Genomic DNA, 14,729 nt, shown 5'->3' with positions numbered 1-14,729 from the left:
CTGGGCTTTCTATAGCTAACAGTTCTCTGATATAGTTCTTGCCAATGACACCTTAAGGAAAGGGTTATGGGAATTAAGGGGAATTTGGTGTATTTGCTTATTAAAAACAAGTTGGGTATGGCACACATCTGTAATCCCACTACGTGGAAGCTGAGACAGGAGGACCGAAGTTCAAGGATAGCCTTAGCAACTTAGCAAAACTCTCAGCAACTTAGCAAGACCCTGTTTCAAAAACAAAAAAGAGGAGCAAGGAGTGTAGCTCAGTGATATAATTCCCCTAGATTCAATTCCCAGCATAAAAGAAGTAAAACATACATATATGAGTGAGCACTGCCTCCTTTCTCCTTCTTTCTGCTTTGAATGTAGCTGTGGTTGCTGAAGCAGTAGTAACCATTTTCAGTTTCTGAAGAAATTCCAAGAATTATCTCGGTGACTTCAATCCCTAAATCGCTGAGTTGCTGAATCAAGAGTAACCCCTTCATATTTCTCGATATATGAAAAAATTTCTACTTGTTTAAGCTACTATAGATGAGTTTTTCTTACTTATAGTCAAATGCAACCCTAACTGAAACTACTAGTTAATGTAGGGTGGGAATTAATTGCAGACCTGCCTGAATTTATACATTTTACATTCTTTATCTTAATTCATCTGCTACACTGGACATAATTCATAAACAGCGCATAATACTGAAGACTAAGCGATAAGTAATATGGTAAACATTATTTTTGGTAACTATGTGTGGAAGCTCAGATAATAGAATAGATATAGTCCGGAAGGGCTGCTTCCAAGTCTGGGGTTTTTCTGAAGAGACAAAAGGGCGACAAAGAGGATTCCATGTGGAAGATGGAGCAGTAATGGGCATTTCTTTGTTTATAATACATTCATTGGTACATTGTAACTATACAGAATAGTGAGGTTCAAAGTACTGCAAACACACAGGCCCACAGCATTTGGTTTATTAAATGAGCATCTATTATTCCAGCAATATATGCTTCATGGCCTCAGGCCAAAATTGCTTCTCAGGTCCCATTCATTTGTCAAAGGAGTCATTGTCGAGTGACTCCGTGAAATCAGACATCTAATTTATACCTCACAACTCAGTAACAGCCTATTCAATACTAAAGGTACTTAAGTGACTGCCCTGGTATGTTCCATGTAACTTTCCATCGCCCTTGTTGAGATCCTTCTGAAAGGGAACAAAATCTTTCATATAGGTAACCCCAAAAGAGATCTTGCAGATGTGGAGACTGCCACTGTAGTCTCTCTAAAGCTCCTAGAGAGCCATCCTGGGGCCAAAATTTCTCAAAATCCCCATTCTGCCTGAATTACAATAAAATATTTAGGTCTGGCCTTACTTCTTTGATTCTCAGTCTCAGCCCCATACAATCATCTTTGAAACTTCATTCTCCACTGGCTCAACCTCAGCTATCCCTTAGATCCATCTTCCAAGTACTTGGATTCTACCCTAGGACTTGGCAGGGGAAGGAATCAGGTGAGAGACAACAGAAAATAATCAAACTTTTGACACCAGTTTTCTTTTTTTTTACTTTTACTGGTGCATTGGAATTACAAATAATAGTGAGGTTCAAGTTGATATAAACATACATGCACATAGCTCTTAGTGTGTTTCTCTCTAAATCCAACCCCACTACCCTCTTCTCCTGCCCTGTACATGCTGGTAAAAACATTAGTAAAACACACACACACACACACACACACACACACACACACACACACACACTGCTGGGAATTGAATGCAGGTGTATTGTACCTCAGAGCCATACTCTAGACCTATTTTGTTTTTAAAAAGTGTCCAGCTAAGTTGCTGAGGGTCTAAGTACTGAGATTACAGGCATGTGCCACCATGCCCACTAATACTTTTATATATTGCCAAAGCATGGTTTTAAGCATTTCCTTCCGCAATTCTCCTTTCTTTTTCCCACCTTCCTCCCCAGTCCTCTTCCACCATTCTCCTGGTCCCTTTCCACACATATCCAAAGTCCCTTAGGTTTCCTATTTTCTCTCTAACTCCCACATATGAGAGAAAACAGAATCCTGGCATTTTGAGACTGGTTGAGCTCTTCTCTAGTTCCATCCATTTTCCTGCAAATGAAATAGTTTTTTTTTTTTCTTCTTTGTGGCCAAGTAGAATTCTGTTGTGTGTATATACCACATTTTCTTTATCCATTCCTCTGTTGATGGACAACTGAGTTTGTTCCATAATTTGGCCAGTGTGAATTGTGATGCTATAAACAAAGGTATGCACGTATCACTATAGTATTCTGAATGCACGTATCACTATAGTATTCTGACGTTAGTTCTTTTGGAAAGATAGGGAGGAGTACAGCTGGATCATATGGTGGTTCCATTTCCCTCCCATTTTTGTTTTGATACTAGGGATTAAATCCAGACATTCTACCCCCGAACTACAACTCCAGCTCTATTTTTTTTTTTGAAACAGGTCTCACTAAATTTTCAAGGGCATCTCTACATTTCTGAGGCTGGCCGTAAACCTATGATTCTTCTATCTTAGCCTTCCAACTACTCAGATTACAAGCATGTGCTACCACAACTGGCTCATTTTTAGTCTTTTGAGGAACATCCACAATGCTCTCCATACTGGTTGTACCAATGTACAAACCCACCAACAGTATATAAGAATTCCTACTTTCCCACGTCCTCACCAGTATTTATTATTGCACCTTCTCAGATCACAATGAGGTGAAATTAAAAATCCACAGCAAGAAGATACAGAGAAATTATACAAATACATAGACATTGAACAATAATACACTTGCCTTTAGATTTTTGGATTCCATTCCCTTAGGTTATAGCATCATTGCACCAAGCTTTATTTTTCAAAATGGAAAATATTTCTGAGTCAGATCATGCCTTCAGCTGCTAACAGTCATTAATTCTAAACTGTGAATTAGTAATCGGAAAGCAGAAATCAGTGCCCTGAAGGAAAAGGAATTCTGATGAGAAGATGAAAGAATACATTTGAAACATGGAGCATTACTCTAGGAGAGCAACATCTAGGGAAACCATTAAAAAAGAAGCATGGGAATCTTGAGAGAGAGGAAGGAAAGTGTCAGGAAGTGAGGCATGGATATTAATCTTTATTTTGCCATATTTTGGAGGGGCTGTTCAGCCTTGAAACTTCCTTCCTATGTTTAGAGAATCTATCATCCTGTGAGTTGCAGAAGGTAGAAAGGCTTGGCTAATTGGATGTTCCTACCCAGAACTTTAAAAAAATGGAATGATAGCAAAGAAGCAGGGAACAATTTAGAATTCATCTACCAGTGATGTTAAAAATAATATTCAGTATTCATGATATCCTATACTAACCCTTTTCATTGACTCTTTGAGTCATCCAATATCTTGTCAATAAATTATTCTTCTTGTCATGTTAACTAGAGAAAGTTTCTGTTATTTGCAACTGAGAACACTGGCCTAACAGAGAAGATGAAAAGTGATGATTAATGTTTTTGCAACAACATCTTGAGGCAGAAAAGGACTAATGCTAAGACTAGAAATAGATTATCCCACTTGGTTGGAGCAGGTTCCTGGACAAGAAACTTGGTTAATGAATGAGAAGCAGTTCAGACTTGTTCAAATCCAGGAAAGCATGCTGAGAAGCTAGATAAGTGTGACAATATGTTTCTGGTATGTTGTTATTATTATTATTGGGCTTTTGTACTGGGTAATGAACCCAGGAGCATTCTGCCCTCAAGCCATACCCCCAACCCTTTTCATTTTTTATTTTGAAGCAGGGTCTCACTAATTTGTGGAGGGCCTAAATTGCTGAAGCTAACCTCCAACCTGTGATCCTCCTGGTACTGAAGGTTGAACCCAGGGGCATTCTACCTCTGAGCTATACCCCAAGTACTATTTAATTTTTATTTTCAAACAGGGTCTAAGTTGCTGAGGCTGTCCTGGAACCTGCAATCCTCCTGTCTCAGCCTCCTAAGTACAGCGATTACAGGCATGTGTATCACCATGCCCTGCTTTCCCTTAGATTTAAATCCTCCTGAGAACCTTGTTTCTGACCTCAGCATTCCTTTCCCTGCTTTTCCTGTGTCCAGGGGAAGAGCATCTTATGCAGCATCAAGGCTACAGTTGGGCCTCATTCCATTTGAACCTTTCCTAAGGGGGTGTTGAAAGATGTAACAGGGCAGGCATAGGATGCTAAGATTGTCAATTCATGAGCTTGGACACATCTTTACCAACTGACAACTGAAGTACATTCAATTCTGGTTGTAAACAAAGAACTGCATTAAACTTACCCAAGTACCCTTTCCAGCTTTCTCCAGGATTAGGTGTTATTGGCTTAATACCTGGCCTGGCAGAGATCCTTCAGTGCCTTGAGTGGCCTCTAGCCAACACCTTGTTAAGTATTTTAAACACCATCACTTGGATACAACTCCTAAAGGCCAGCTCTTTTCTGCAAGGGAGACCTTTTCAGTGCAGGAACTAAGGAACTGAGCACACACGGGGATCCTGAAAACTCTGGTCCTTGCTGATGTGTCACAGCTGTTCAAGAACAAGATTTTTCTGAATGTGAGCCAGGAGTGGGTGGGCTTTCCCCAAACAGGTGAGTTGTATCTAGTCCCAGAGGTGCTCTAGGGCTAGGAAGAAGGCATTAGAGTCTTAGGAATTTCCCCCGTAAGGCCAGGATGTTCTTGAGAATAGTCCCAGAATGGAGAAAGACTTAGTATGTCTTGTGCATAACAATGAGGCAGAGGAAGGCTCATGTTTTTGTATCCTTTGGGGTTCCCCAGATAAGAGAGCAAGGATAGTTATGCAGAAGAGATCCAACTTTTGACAGGGGATCATTTCTTTTCTTTTTTCTTTTGCATGTGGATGTCCAGCTGTTCCAGCACCATCTATATTATGTTGGCTTCGTATTCAGGGATCAGTTAACTATATTTTTATGGGTCTATTTATGGCCTTTGTATTCTTCTCTCTTGGTCCTATTCTTTCACTGGTATCACACTACATTGATTGCTTTAGTTTTATGTCTTTAAGTCTAGTACTCTCAGCGCTCGGATTTTTTCCTAATCTTTAATATTATACTGTTTCTCCTGTGTTTCTCTTTCCATATAAATGTTATAATCAGTTTGCTGATAGCCACAAAATACTGAGATTTTAATTGGGAGTATACTTAATCTATATATCAAGTTGTAAGAAATGGCATCTTGACACTATTAAGCTTTATATCCATTTATGCATTTTTTATTTATTTCATTAGTTTTGTTCATAAAAATTGTTTACATATTTTATTTATTTATTTATTTATTTATTTATTTATTTATTATTTTTTGGTGGTACTGGGGTTCCTGGAAACTCCTCTCTGGGCTACACTCCCAGACCTATTTTATATTTTTATTTGGAAAAAGGGTCTCGAAACTGCGCGATTCTCCTGTCTCCGCTTCCTAAGCATGGGGATTACAAGTGTGCGCCACCACGCCCGGCTTACATATTTTGTTATATTTATACTTAAGAACTTCACTTGAGGGTGTGTTAATGTACACAATAATACATTTTTAATTTCAAATTCTACTTTTTCATTGTTGGAATATAGGTAAGTGGTTGACTTTTGTATATTAACATTGTATCCTGCAAATTTGCTACAATAACTTAGTACTTCTGGGAATTTTTTTGTGTATTCTTTCAGATTTTCTGTGTATACAATCATGTTATCTTTGAACAAAGACAGTTTTATTCTTTTCCTTCCCAATCAATATAATTGTATTTTTTTATTATGGAAAAATGTGGGAATTTTTCAAATGCTTTTCCTTCATCTATTGACATGATTATATGTTTTTTCTTATTAACTTAGTGATGTAATGAATTTCATTGATTGACTTTCAACTTTTGAGTCAAACTTATATACTTTTAAAAACCCCACTTTATCATGGTGTATATTTTTATGCCCTACTAGATTTGATTGGCTAATATGTTATTGAGGATTTATATATCTGTGTTCATAAGAGAGTGAGTGATCTGAAATTTTCTTGGAATGCCTTTTTGGTTTTGGTACTAGGGTAATGCTTATGACACAGAATGAGACAGGAAGAAGGCTGGCAGTGTTGGCGTACACTTGTAATCCCAGTACTTGGGTAGCATGATACAGGAAGATCACAGTTTCAAAGCCAGCCTCAGCAACTTAGTGAAGCCCTGTTTCAAAATGAAGAATAAAATAGGACTGGGGTTGGGTCTAAAAAGTAGAATGTTCAAGGGCCCAATCCCTAGTACCACAAAATTTCCTTGTTTGAGTTCACAAACAAACCCTTCTGGACCTAGCACTTTCTCTTTGGGAGTGCTATTATTTATTTATTTTTAATTTTTTATTGGTGCATTATATTCATACATCATATTGGGGTAAGAAACTTATATGTAAATACATGTACACATCACCCATTTAGTCCCTACCCACTTACCACCCCATTCCCTTCCCATCCCTCCTTCCCATACTTGGCTTAGTGGTTGACTTCGATATGTTTAAGTACTTTTGTATTTTAGAGAATTTCTTTCTTTCTCCCTCCCATCCCCTCATTTAGGTTGTCTTGTTTGCTCCTCTATAGGATTTCCTTTTTCATCTAGAGTTCCTCCTATGACCCATTTCTCCCTAGCTAGATATAAGGCTATTCAGATTATATTTTTCTTTGTATGTGAATTTTAGCAGATCATGTCTTATAAGGAATCTGACCATTTCATTTAGGTTATCCAATGTATTGTGATAGTGTTTTTTATTTATTTATTTTTACTTTTTAATTTTTTAATTTTTTATTTTTTTAATTTAGTTTTATTTTTTATTGGTGCACTGTATTCATACATCATAATGGGATAAAAAACTTGTGTAGACATACATGCACACATCACCCAGTTAGCCCCTACCCCACACCATTCCCTCTCCCTCCCTCCTTCCCATGCTCGGCTTAGTGGTTGACATGTAATATTATAGCAATTTATCCAAAATTAGCAATGATAATCTCACATAATAGATTCATTTCCCTGATATAAAACTTTTTATCACTTAGAAATAACATTTCGATATTTCTTTATGCTTTCTTACCAGAGGACATTTTTTTCTTTTTTTTTTTAAGGTGAAACTATCATACATTTTTTTCCAGAAAAAAATCTATCCTAACATGAAATATGAACTCTAAGTACCCAAAACAATCTCAAAAAAGAACAAATCTAGAAGATGTACATTTTCTGATATAAAACCTTATAAAGCTACATTAATTGAAACAGTGTAGTACTGCTATAAAGGCAGATATATAAACCAGTGGAGTAAAATAAAAAGCCTAGAAATAAATTCTTCCATATATAGTCAAGTTATTTTTGACAAGGATTCCAAGAACATTTGGTGAAGGAAATAATGATTCTTTCACTAAATATTGTTGAAAAATAATAATTACATGAAAATGAATATAGTTGGACCCTTACCTAACACCATACACAAATATTAACTCAAAATAGATAAAAGATCTAAATGTAAATCTTAAGACTATAAACTTTTAGAAGAAAACCTGGGTCATAACACTTCACAACATTGAAATTAGCAGTGATTTCTTGGATATGATTTCAAAGGTACAGGCAACAATAGAATAAACAAACAAACTTCCTAAAAAGGAAAAAAAAATATTGTACATCCAAAGACACTGTAAACAGAGTTAAAAGTTACTGATAGAATGGGGTAAAATATTTCCAAGTGCTATATCTGAAGGTATAATAATATTCCAAATAGAAATCCTAAAAATTAGCAACAGTAAAAACAAACAATATAATTTAGAAATAGGTAAAAGACTGAAATAAATAATGAATCTCTAGATATTTTAACCAATAAACACATGAATATATTCTTCTTTGCTTAGTTGTCTGCTGGATGGAAAATCTTGTTTCTCTGGTTCTAGTGTGTATTACCTATTTCTTCTTTGTAGTTAATCTCTTTGAGTATTTACTAGTGCTGGTTTTGAAGACATGAATTCCTTGAGTTCCTGTTTGTCATGGAAGCTTCTTATTTCCCCATCTAATTTGATAGATGGTTGTGCTGGGCAGGAAATTTTTGGCTGGAAGTTGTTTCCTTTCAGAGTTTGGAATATGTTACTCCAAGCCCTTCTGGCTTTCATGACTTGGTTTGGAAAGTCTGGAGTGATTCTAATCGGTTTGCCTCTGAATGTCACTTGGCCTTTTGTTTTTGTTGTCTTTAAGATTCTCTGCTTGGCTTCCACATTGGTCATTTTGACAATTATGTGGCATGGGGAACCTTTTCTCTGATCCTGTCTAAGGGGAGTTCTATAAGTTTCCTGGACCTGTGTATTGATCTCTTGCTCTATGTTTGGAAATTTTTCTGCTATTATTTCTTTGAAGATATTATTAATCCCTTTGGTTTCACCTTCTTTTCTCTCCTCTATTCCAATTATTCTTAGGTTAGCTCTCTTAAAATGGGCCCATATTTCTTCAATGTCAGATTCCTGCTGTCTGATTTTTTTTCTAAGTTATAAATTATGCGTTTGTTTTTGGAGTGATCCTCTTCTAGGAGCGAGATTTTATTCTCCATGTGGTGTATGAGGCCTTTACCTCAATGATTGCATCCTTTATATTTTTAGACTCTCCCTAAAGTCTTTTCAAAGGTCCTGTAGTATTTCTACAGTTATATTCCTGATTTTATCTTCTGGAGATCTCTGAATTTCTGTGTTACCAGGTTCTGATAATATGGGGTTGTGGGCATTCATTGCTCTATTGTTGTTCCTCTTTCCCATGATTTCAGAATTTTGTGCCTTCCCTGGATCACTACGACTTCACTTAGGGTGCTCTGTATCTTGAGTCTGTGGTAATCTCTGCCACAGCTACTTATTCACTGGGTTGGACTCCTAAATCTCAGACCCAGGGGGATTATCAAAGTCTCTGGAAGTGCAGTACAGGGATTTCTCCTTTAGGGGCCACAATTTCACTCACGGTTATTGTGCCCACAGATCTCGAGCTGTCGAGGGCGCGGTGAACTCTCTGTCACTGCTGGCAATATGGCACCACTGCCACGCCCTCGGCTGTGAGGCTGGCGTATTTCTTTTCTGGTTTTGAGCTCTGTTCTGAGTCCCTGGAAGGCGTGATGAGCTTGACCACTGGAAGTTTTAGACGTTCATTGCACTGAAAGAACTGCTGAATTACACCCGAATGATCCGCAGCTGCTCACTTCAGCTCCTTGTTAACTTTTTCTCTCTGAATCCTGGTGCTGTGAGGGAAGATGTCGCCAGCTCGGACCCGCTGCTGCATTACAGGCTTGATTTCTTGTCTCTGGTGTTCTTCTATTCTTTTTTTTTCTCTTTCCCTTGTTTTTACATTTTTTATTTCTCTGCTGATGGCATTTTCTGGCTATGAAATGCGCTGATTTTGTGGCAATAGAGATCGAGTTTTAGCAGGGCTTGTAAATGCTGCATTTCTCAGTAACCATCTTCCAGAAGTCCTCAAAGTTACCTGTCATAGTGTTTTTAGTTTGGGGATTTTTTTTTCAGGGAATGGGGATTGAACTCAGGGGCCTTATGCCTCTGAACTACCCCTCAAATCCTATTTATTATTTTGAAACAGAGTCTTGCTATGTTGCCAGTCTAGATCATCTCTCAGCCTCACAAGTACTGGTATTACAGGTATGCATCATCACATTCAGCTTATGGGAATATTTATTCATAATATTAATTTATTATCCCTATCATCCCCTCAGGATCTTCAATGATATCCTCATTTTCATTTCTGATATCAGTATTTAGTATATTCTTTTTTTTTAGCCTGGATATTGATCATTTTATTTAAAAACATTCTTTTGCTTTTGTTGACTTTTCTGTTATTTCCTGCTTTCAATTTCATTGATTTCTGATTTTTTATATTTCCATTTGCTTAGATTTAGTTTCTTAGTTTTCTAGAGTAGAGGATTAGATTATTAATATTAAATATTCTTTTATAATATATCCATTCATTGCTATAAATTTCACTCTAAGTATTGATTTACTACCAAGCAATGCATTTATATTCAACATTTATTAGGACCAGTATGTTGTAGGAGAAAGAGCACTCAAGTGTCATTCCTCAATTTGTTTTCTTGGTTTTTTGTTGTTGTTGTTTTTTGTTTTGTTTTGTTTTGTTTTGTTTTTGTGTGTGTGGGTACTGGGGGTGGAACCCAGGGGCTTTTCTACCTCTGGCTATATGCCCAAACCTATTTTATACTTTATTTGGAAACAGGGTCTCAGAAAGTTGCTGAGAGCCTCACTAAGTAGCTGAGGCTGGCTTCAAACCTGTGCGATCCTCCTGTCTCAGCCTCCCAAGCGCGGGGATTACAAACGTGCGCCACCACCACGCCCAGTGTCATTTCTCAATTTAAATCCCACCCTGGAGCTGTGTGTGGTGGCATATACCTGTAATTCCAGCATTTGGGAGGCTGACACAGTAGGGTTACAGGTTCGAGGACAGCCTTAGTAATTACTTTTTTATTTTTATGAACATTTTATTGGTGCATTGTAATCATAAAATATATCAGGATGAAATTCAGGGTGATGGAGACATACATGCACAAAGCAATCAAGTCCTCCCCAGATTCCCACCTGACTCCCTGCACTCTACCGTCCCATGCAGGAGATTGTGATTGTCATTGATTAAGTTTGTGTTAGAACATCATGGCCATTGAAATGTCTCTTTCTTCATCTTCAAGTCTTCTTCCCCTCTCCTGCCTCCTTCACATAGGTCCCCTCCTTCACTAAGATTTCTCCTCCTTTGTCTGGAGTCCCTCCTGTGTCCCAATTTCTCCTTAACTTCCACACATAAGGGAAAATATCTAACCTTTTACTTTTTGTAAATGATTAATCTCACTTAGCATAATCTTCAATTCCATCAATTTCCCTACAAATTACATAATTTTATGGCTGAGTAGAATTCCATTGTATATATAACCCATAATTTTGTAATCCATTCATCTGTTGATAGATACCTCAGCTGGTTCCATAGTTTGGCAATTGTGAATTGGGCTGCTATAAACATAGATAACGCATGCATTACTATGGTAGTTTGATTTTAATTATTTTGGGTAGAGATACCCAGGAGCAGTATAGATGGTTCTAATGGTAGGTTCATTCTCATTCTTCTGAGGATCCTCCACACTATTTTCCAAAGTGGCTGCACTAATTTGCAATCCCACCAACAATATATCAGAGTTCCTACTTCTCCACATCCTCGCCAGCATTTATTATTTTGTGTTTTTTAACTCTAATTGGGGTTAGATGAAATCTCTGGATAGTTTTTATTTGCATCTCTCTGATTGCTAATGATAGTAAACATTTTTCCATAGATTTATCATAAGTGTCTAATTTATGTGTCCATTTTTTGATTGGTGTGTGTGTGTGTGTGTGTGTGTGTGTGTGTGTGTGGTGAGTTTCTTGAGTTTCTTTTATGTTCTAGATATTATTCCCCTATTGGAGGAATAGTTGGTAAAGATCTTTTCCCATTCTGGCGGCTCTCTCTTAAGGTTCTTGCTAAATTCCTTCACCGCACAGAAGCTCTTTAGTTTAATACAATCCCATGAATTAATCCTCATTTTATTGTCTTGTGCCTTTGGGGTCTTACTGAGGAAGCGTTTTACCCATGCGTTTATGTTGGAGTGTTGGTTATCTGCCCTCTACAGATAACTAACTGCAAAGTCTGTAGTCTAATTTCCAGGTCTTTGATCCATCTTGAGTTGAATCTTGTGCAGGGAGAAAAGGTAGGATTTATTTCCATTTTTCTACATACAAAAAACCAATTTTGCCAAAAACATTTGTTAAAAAGGGTATCTTTTTTTCAGTATATGTTTTTGGACCCTTTGAAAACAATCGGTCGAGCCTCAGTAATTTAGGAGGTCCTCAACAACTTTGCAAGATCTTGTCTCAAAATAAAATAAAATAAAATTGGTCTGGGGGTAGAGCTCAGGGGTGGAATGTCCCTGGATTCAATTTTAAGTATCAAAAAAATTCCCCTTAGCACTGCTACAAATTCATTCTACAAATTTTGATATCTTGTATTTTCATTTTCAATTCAGTTTTATGTATTGTTTTAAAACTCCCCAAGACTTAATTTTTTATCTATAAATTATTTTAAAATGTGTTTTTAAAACTTCTGCGTTTTAAAAGATTTTCTTGTTGAGCACAGTGGCACAAACTTGTAATCCCAGTACATGAGAGGCTGAGACAGGAAGACTGCAGGTTCACGGCTAGCATCAGCTACTTAATGAGGCCCTTTGCAACTTAGTGAGACCCTGTTTCAAAATAAAGAATTTTAAAAATGGGGCTGGAGCTGGAGCTTGGAGGTAGAATGCCCCTGGGCTAAATCTCCAGTACCAAAAAAAAAAAAAAAAAGATTTTTTTGTTGTCTTTCTGTTATTGATTTCTAGTTTCATTCCATTGTGGTTAGAGAACACATATTGTATCATCTCAGTTTTTAAAATTTGCTGGTATTTTCTTTAAAGTCCAAGATATTGTCTATCTTGATGAATGATCAATGGTTGTTTGAAAACATATTTTCTGCTATTCTTATGTGATTTAGAGCCTATTGATTGGTAGTATTATTTAGATCTTCTTATAGCCTCATTTACCCTCACTTTTTTCCCACTTCCTTCCTTTCTCCTGTTCCAAGATTCTTTCCTTTACCATGTACTTTTTGTTTGAATAAGTTTTTAAGCCATTTTTTCTGGGTAGGTTTATAGCAACAAATTCTCTTAGAATATCTTAGTGTATGAATATCTTTCTCTTTCATTTCTGATGTATAGTTTCACTCGATATGGAATTTGTGATTCTTAGTCCTTTCTTTCATCACTTGAAAAGTGTCCTGCCACTTCATTCTGACTTCCAGGGCTTCAGACAGATACCATCATTCAAATTGATGTTCCTCTGTAGGTAAGACATTGTTTTTCTTTGGCTGTTTTCAAGACTGCTCTGTCTAGTTTTTACAATTTAAGTATGCTATGACTTGGCTGTTTCTGAGTGGAGGTTTACATGATGCTAAATTGCCATGTTACTCTTTCAGTTCTGGTATCCTTTCTCTTTCAGCCTTTTTAAGTACTTTTATAACTTCTCCTATTATTTTCAGGATCTACTTATCTCCAGAGAGAGATAAATCTATGACATCTCATCCAAACTAGAAGCCTAATTTATATTTTTGAAATATCACTTTTTTATGTGAAATCAATCATAAAGGGCTAGAGATAATATGAGAAAAATAAGCAGGAGACAGCTATGGTAGTCCAGGTAACAGATGGTTCTGTTTTAAACTGGAGTGGTGGCAATGGAGATAGAATGAATAAATAAATTAAAGATGTTTTGGAGATAAAACAAACAAGGCTCACTAGTGAGTCAATGCTGAGAATTTCCAGCTTGAGCAATTGAATGGATAAAAGTGCCACTTGAATGTAAAAAGTATCTCCTTACATTCACACTTGGAGCAAACCCAGCACAAAAATACATTCCTTTATGAAATATACAAGCTCTGAGCTTCCATTTCTTGATCTGAAATAGAATTATATGCTCAAAAAATGCATTTCATTCAATCTACGACTCCTTTTCTCTCCAGATTCATAACTGCAACCAAGCTAAAGACCTCCCCGTTGCATGTAAATGATAGTTATGAATTGACTGGTGTCTCCAGAGTGCACATAATTTTCATTAATCTTCATATTAAAAGCCAGAAAGGTTCCACTGCTGCTAAACACATTGATTCTGCAATGGTTTAAATACTGTATTAACACTTGAATAGCTACCAATTCAAACATTCCTCTATCTCCACCATGTTTCTATAATTTCTGGTAAAATTTCCAGTAAGCAACTGACCATGGTAAAACATGATAAATTATAGTTTCTGGCCTGTGTTCCCCTCTTCAGTCTTCCAAGTATGGCAACTGAACACCAGCCTCGTGGGTTTCTATCACTTTTCCAAGGACTTGCTAACTAGACACACAAGATGCTGGATAGACAGGAAGCATAGAATCAGTATGGGTAACAAGAATGGATATTAGTGGCAGTTTCCATGGCAAAGAAGGGTGGAACAAATTTTTGGCATCAAATAGAGGAATACTTGAATCCTACTTGACTCCTAGCTGTGGGGTCTTAGATAAAATCATGAATCTCCATGAGCCTTTGTTTGCACAAATGCAAAATGGGCGCTTTAGTCAGCTTTCCTGCCACTCTGACCAAAATACTTGACAAGAACAACTTAGAGGAGGAAAGGTTTATTGGGGCTCCTGGTTTCAAAGGTTACATTCCATAGGGCTGGTTCTGAGGCATAAACAGTCATTGCAGGACACATATAGAGGAACTTGGCCCTCATATTGCAGTGGCCAGAAGCAGAGAGAGAGGAGGAGGCCTTGGACATTTATAGTTCCTAAGACCACACCCCAGTGGCCGCCTCCTCCAGCCATGCCCCACCTCTGAACCTTGCTGACTTGGAGACAGTCTTTCAACCCATGAGACTTGGAAGGATGTTTTAAATCCAAATTATCATGTTGGAATAGCACCTGTGTGGAATTGAGGTTAAGTCAAATTCAAACAAGAACTAGAATGTTTTGTGGTGTGTACAGCATTATGTTTCTGTTACCATCTCAACCCTCCCTGATCCCTCTTCTGTTCTCCATATGCCATGCAGTACATTATGATGGATACTGCAGTGGGGATGGGCAACTTACTCCGTGACTACTATCTTATCTGTGCTC

Source organism: Muscardinus avellanarius, assembly GCF_963383645.1.
Source record: "Muscardinus avellanarius genome assembly, chromosome: X".
NCBI lineage: Eukaryota > Metazoa > Chordata > Mammalia > Rodentia > Gliridae > Muscardinus > Muscardinus avellanarius.
Note: the sequence above shows the minus strand (reverse complement) of the source record.